This window comes from Eleutherodactylus coqui, chromosome 5, assembly GCF_035609145.1.
Source record: "Eleutherodactylus coqui strain aEleCoq1 chromosome 5, aEleCoq1.hap1, whole genome shotgun sequence".
NCBI classification, from domain to species: Eukaryota; Metazoa; Chordata; class Amphibia; order Anura; family Eleutherodactylidae; genus Eleutherodactylus; species Eleutherodactylus coqui.
The window spans coordinates 215,202,170-215,209,421 of NC_089841.1; positions in this window are offsets into that span (position 1 = coordinate 215,202,170).

Genomic DNA, 7,252 nt, shown 5'->3' on the forward strand with positions numbered 1-7,252 from the left:
TAGAAAGCCTATCAGATAAATAAGGCACACATACCTCTGCAACCAGTGTACCTATCACTACTTTATGCTGGACGAGAATATACAGATGGTGACAGATTCCTTATGGTACTTGACAAAGGTCTCTATTTTTCTGTAATAGGCTGGGTGGCAGTGAGGACCCCAAAGTAGGTGTGTTTTTAGAAAAAAAACTAATACTTGGTACCAAAATCTAATGTTGTTTGTTTTGATGTAAGATTCGAATTTATAATTGTGCTCTTTATGTGGTTGAACTGTTTACTGTAAGTGGTAACAATTGTCATATTTTGTGAGTCATTGTTATTCTTTTACTGTTTACCATTATAAAATAGCAAGAGTTCCAAATTTAAACTCTACTCTATGAACTACTTTATGAAGTATACACACTGAATAATTTCTGGCCCCGAGCCTGAAGCCTAAGTTTTTAACCTCAGGATGGAAAACACTGTCTTCTGAACAGTTCCTACAAAGTCTTACCATTACTCCATAGATAATAAATTATTAATGATGTGAAGGGGATGGGAAAAAACAGTAGTGCATTCTTTGTCAAAAAATATCAAGCATCTCGAAGGAGCTGTTATTTTGCTGCAAATCTGGACATGCAGTTACATCTCAGGCAGATATAGAAATGATTAGCGTTGTGGGGTGATTAGATGAACGGTCTTGTCACCTGAGGGCCTAAAAGTGGTTCCACCCATGGCTCATTAAAAGGCTCTCAGAGGTTAATTGTATGGAGTGACCTTTTTTTCTGCTTCTGTAGAACTTATTGACCACTAGACATGTCTCTACAACACAATCAAAGAGATTCATCCAGTTAACAGAGTCGGAGAGGGGGCTCATTATTGGAATGCGAGAAGTTGGATGGTCATATCAAAAAATTGCCGGATTTTGGGTTTTGGGACGAGTGGATGCATGAGGGCACATACACACAATGCGACTGGGCTCAGGACGCCCTCGACAGACCACCTGTGGTGAGGATTATCTGATCATTCTACAAGCATGAACTGTTTTGTTGTCCACCATCTTGAGACAGGTGGCACCATTGTCACAAGTACTTGTGTCTGTTGGAACCATTTCCAGGCACTTGGCTGAAGAACGTTTGGTTTCACTGCGTCCATTACGTGTATGGCCACTGACACCCACCCACTGTCGCCTCTGTTGCAGTTGTGTCATGAATGACAAAACTGGACTGCTATGGAGTGGAACCAGCAATTAATCTAGGTTTAGTTTGGGCATTGACAATGGCTGTGTTCATTTCTGTAGACCTCGGGGTGAGCACCTCAATACTGCCATTGCTGTGGAGCTGCACACTGCCAGCACTGCTGGTGTGATGGTCTGGAGGGGCCATCCTGCAGCCACATGTGTTCCTCTCATGGCGGCTTCCAAGAGTCCTTTTCCAGCAGGATAACGTTTGGTGGCACACAGCAAAGGTGTCACAGGAAGCCTACACAACATTGTCACACTTCCGTGGCTGCCCGGTCACCAGATTTTGGAACAGGGGAACTGAAGTTAAACTGTTCCTCTGGTAGCAGACTGCAGTCCTTCTGACCTATCCGTGTAAGCTGCCACTTGACTGAGACTACTCTTCGGATAATGGCCTTGAAGCTCCTGCAGCTAAGATCACAGTTGGAGGGGCATCACAGGGGACCCCTATGATGCTGTTCTTAGAAGTAGCCCTAAGCCAAATCAGTCAGCGGCTGATGTTTGACAGCATCCCAGAAATACTGATCAACAAATTTTCTTGGGAGAATGGTCCCAAATTCCTCATCAACATTATATAAATTTGCTGATACAGAAAACATTTTGTCGAGTTGATTGCTGCTAAAGGTAAATCAGAGGGTTATATAATTCAAGAATTCACTTACTTTTTCTCATTTTACTCATATGAATGTTACAACTGTTTGTGTATCATTAGTTAGAATGTTTTTGTCTTTATGTCTGACTTACAGTAGATAACAATCAGACCACATGTTAGTTATCAATGTAGAAATCCAAGTGATTCCAAAATATTCACCGAGACGGTATCTTCACACAGAAAAAACACTAGTGGTTGAAACTCTGCCCAGCCACAGTAGCCAGTGGCTATATGATCATGCCAATAATACTTATTATTCTTAAAAACAAGCGCGTACATAGCATAACGGCCGACTATGTGGCTATTTAGGGGGCCTTAGAGAGAGAGAGCTCAGCCCTGGTTAGTCCATCATCTTTGCTACTGGGTGACTGACCTGTGTAGTACTTACCTTTTCAGAGAAGCTTCATTGCTAGGCTATGGATGGTAATTTAAAGGATGTGGAGAGGAAAGCAAGCCCTTCTGTCTTGTATGACAAAATTCAGCATCATGTATCTCTTATATTTGCCACTTCAATAGCAATTATTTTGTTGTATGCTACATATTGATGGGAATTCATCAAGTCACTTAAGCCCCATTTACACCCAACGATTATCGCTCAAAATGAACTCAAACGATGGCTTTTGAGTGATAATCGTTGCGTGTAAATGCTTCCATCTTTCAATCTTTGCCTGAACGATGACTGTTAGGTGAGCTTAAAATCCGTGATTCAGATGGAGAGAAGATAACCCAGACCACACGCTGTGTTCTCCACGGGAGTGCTGATTACATTGTATTCAGATGACAGCCCCGTGCAAGAACAAAGAAGCTAATTGCAGAGCTCAGACCACTTGCTGAATTCTGCAAGCAGCTCCTGGAGGCTCATTTACATGAAAATAAAGCTGATAAAGTGCTAATGGTCTCTAGTGCTCATTAGCACTTTATGCAAAATGTTCGCTGAAACTGTTAATCTTTCAATCATTTGAAAGATTGTCTTTGTGTTTAAATTAGCCCTTACGCCAATGTTCTGGCATTAAAAAAAGTAACGAATTTTGGCACACACACCTTGCTTTGCGAAAAGTATGCAACCTTTTTTTGTTTTCTACATGCTTGCAACTTTTACAAAAAGTAATCAGAGCTTAGTGGAAGATGGTGCTGCCTCCCATGGCCTAACAGAGTTACTATAATTTACGACATAAACTGGCATAAATGATGGCGCAAACCTATGCCAGCAGCTCATATCTGGCAACAAATTTGTTTTTCAGGCATACAAATTGCCAAAAGATTTATTAAGAGGTGCTATCAAAGGGGTATTCCCATCTTGCCTATTATTGCATAGCTAAAGGATATGCCATAAAAGTCACACAAGTGTGGGTCTCTGGGACACGCTGCTATGTCGTGTTGCAGCTCCCACTGCCCCTGAACCTATAAAACGGCCAAGCGGGCTTCACTTTGCTGTTTCCATAACCCCCGTAGAAGGCAATGGAAGTTATACAAACACCATAGCACAGTAAGCTACACTGTTTCTGTATCTCGGCAGTTGTGGAAACACTGAAGCTTGCTGTACTATGCTGTTTGTGTAACTCCCATTGACTTCTATCATGGAAGCAGCGTGGTCCAGCTGTGCTCGGCTGTTTCCATCCTCCTGGCCATCTTGTATGCAGTATTGCTCCCATTGCAGCCATGTTTGGCTATGATAGGAACATCTCTATGATTGTGTGACTCCATCACACTTTATATTAAGAGCATCGCAGTAAGTGCCTGTCTTAATAAATCTGGGCCGATGGCTCTAGAACGATACACACGGGACTTTGATTTTCCCATGAAACGGTGAAAAGTTGTTCCAAACTTTAAAGGATAATTCATACAAATGTAGTATTCTCAGTGGAGATGTCGGGATCTCTAAATAAATGTCACATAGAAATAACGTAAGTTATTGCATTACGTAAGAGATCAATTTCAAAATCTGCCAAAGAGATTTCAGTTAAGAAATGTATCCTCTTAGTATTATACACATGTGCGAATGAAGAACGGCCTGTCTCTAAGAGCACGCTGTATAAATAGACACAAGGTTTGTTACTACTCACTTTCACAATACTGAAAGACCGAATAAAAATCAAAGACACCCTATAAACTGCCATATAAAGTCAGCGCTGCATCTTCTGTGGTCAGGAAGAAGTAGTAAACATCACTGAAAACAAATTGTTAAGGTCAAAAAAGTATCGTGGTCGCAAAATAAATAACGCATTTCACACAAGCTTCCAAGTCTAGTAAATATACAAGCCAAACTCTGATGTTAGCGGTTTACAGACTAGTCGCATTGCCTTGAAGTTTACAAATATTGATGTCAATTTGAATGTTAACCCTTTCCAATCCACTGTCTGACGTCTGAAGACATTATAATTTAAGGCTGTACAGTTCGGATGTTGGAAGACGTCCGTTGGGGTTCTCTTACTGTATATTGCCAGCCTCTCTGCTGCTGAAGCCTGTCCAACATGTCACCTCATGCAGTACTGGCTTTAGCCAGCAGATAGCGCCGTTGTATAACGGCAGAAAAAGAGTAAGCCCCCTGTTAGGAAAACCAGAATACTAATTGGATTGGAAAGGGTTAATCAACCAATATAGTTTTGACATTGCTGGTCTTAAATGGGCACTAACTTTTCAGACAACTTATGCTTATCTAATATCTTGTGTTAGTCACATCAATCTTGTAATATACTTTTATTAAAAATGTTGTTTTACCTCTGTAAATCAAGTTTGAAGTGGCTGCCACTAGGGGGCTCCCTTCCAGACCCTCTACAATCAACTGCTTGTTGTTAGGTACCGAGCTTCTGTAGTATATTGGAAGCTGGAACCTAGGGGAGGGACTATTTTCACAGGCTGCTTCCCTGCACTCACAGGCTGACAGATCTGCACACTTTGGGGCTTATTTACTATTTAAAATACAACAGATTTCTGGCACAAATCTTACATGATTTACAACATATACTCTGTGCTTTTAGATACTTTTAGACAGTTCTTCCAATTTGTCCAAAAAAAGGGTGTCTTAAATTGCAGCAAATTGCCAAGAATACTGCCAAAATTTTGTTGTAATTTTTAGCATAAACTAAGCCAACTAATAGGTGGTCTAAACCTAGACTAGACAGTTTTAAAATTTGACAGATTTATCATTCAGCAAAGCTACTGTGATAAATCTGGTGCACTTTAAGGCCTATCTCACACAGGCGCTTTTTACCACGATTAACGCGGCAGTGTGAACGCCGCGTCAATCGCGATATAACGCTCCCATTGAAATAGGAAAAGCAAAGGGCTCTCATCTTGATTATACAATTCTAAGTGCAAAAGTAAGTGACCCCTATTTTATGTAACTTCCGCCTGTCGTGCAAGCGTGAAATATGAAACGAGCATTCTTTAGGTCCTACATAGATAAAGTAAAGGGGTCACAAGTAGAGATGAGCGAGCATACTCGCTAAGGACAATTACTCGAGCGAGCATTGTCCTTAGCGAGTACCTCCCCGCTTGGAAGAAAAGATTCGGCTGCCGGCAGGGGAGCGGTGAGTTGCGGGAGTGAGCAGGGGGGAGCTGGGGGAAGAGAGGGAGAGAGAGATCTCCCCTCCGTTCCCCCCTGCTTTCCCCTGCCGCCATCCAAATCTTTTCTTCCGAGCAGGCAGGTACTCGCTAAGAACAATGCTCGCTCGAGTAATTGTCCTTAGCAAGTATGCTCGCTCATCTCTAGTCACAAGTTGATTATACAATTCTAAGTGCAAAAGTAAGTGTCCCCTTATGTCATGTAAATAATAACACATATCTGTACCGCACAAACGTGAAATCTGGCAGGAGCATTCTTTAGGTCATAAATAGGAAAAGTAAAGGGGTCCAAACTTGAATAATTATAAGAGCAAAAGTAAGTGACTCCCTACGTTAGGTAACTTCCCCGTGTTTTACAAATGTGAAATTTGGCACAACCATTCTTTAAAGGGGTTGTCTCATGAAATCAAGTGGGGTTATATACTTCTGTATGGCCATATTAATGCACTTTGTAATGTACATCGTGCATTAATTATGAGCCATACAGAAGTTATTCACTTACCTGCTCCGTTGCTGGCGTCCCCGTCGCCATGGATCCGTCTAAATTCGCTGTCTTCTGGCGATTTTAGACGCGCTTGCGCTGTGCGGTTTTCTCCGTGGTGAATGGGGCCGCTCGTGCCGGAGAGCTGGTCCTCGTAGCTCCGCCCCGTCACGTGTGCCGATTCCAGCCAATCAGGAGGCTGGAATCGGCAATGGACCGCACAGAGCCCACGGTGCACCATGGGAGAAGACCCGCGGTGCATCGTGGGTGAAGATCCCGGTGGCCATCTTGGTAAGGTAAGTAAGAAGTCGCCGCAGAGCGGGGATTCGGGTAAGTACTAAACGTTTTGTTTTTTTTAACCCATCCCTTGTGTTTGTCTCGCGCTGACCGGGGGGCCTATTGAAAAAAAAAAAAAACGTTTCGGCGTGAGACAACCCCTTTAAATCCTAAGTAGTATATGTAAAGGGATCGCAACTTCATTATTTAATTCTAAGTGGAAAAGTAAGTGACCCCCTATGTTATGTACTGAATCTAATTCCCTAACTTTCCAGTGTCGTACAAACATGAAATTTGGCCCAACCATTGTTTAGGTCCTAAGTAGGAAAAGTAAAGGGGTCGCAACTTGACTGTTCAATTCTAAGTGCAAAAGTAAGTGCCCCCCTATGTAATATAACTAATAACACTCATCTGAACCGCACAAACATGAAATTTGCCACAATTATTCTTTACATCCTAATAGGAAAAGTAAAGGGATTGCAACTTCAATACTCAATTCTAAGCGTAAAAAACTGTCAAAATCCGCGATACATGACATACCATTGTTTCCCCAAAAGTAAGACATACTCCAATAATAAGCCCTACCATGATTTGGGGGGGAGGCTTGAAATATAAGCCCTACCTTGAAAATAAGCCATGGCTACACTATGTAGAAAAAGCAATACTTAACTAGCAGGCACCGTATGGGTCCCTCCCGCTGCTCTCTGGCATTTCTGCAGGCTTCCGTGCAGTTCTCAGTCGATGACAGAACATGATTTGCTGGTAACCGGGTTTGAAAACCCCGCCTCCAGCAAGTGATCGCTATGATTGGCTGAGCCGCGGCGCTCGAGAACCAATCAGAGCCAGCACTCAATGAGAACCAAATCACAGCCATTCAATGAGGAAACACGGTAGTTCTTTTTTCAGAAACCATAAAGCCTAGGGAAACCGTTTGTATACAGAGGAGAATCTACCTTACCTTTCTGTGTGTGTATACTGAGTAGAATCTAATGGTCCTCTATTTGTATATACTGAGGAGAATCTACCTCACATTAATGAAACATTCAAAAATATATGACCAC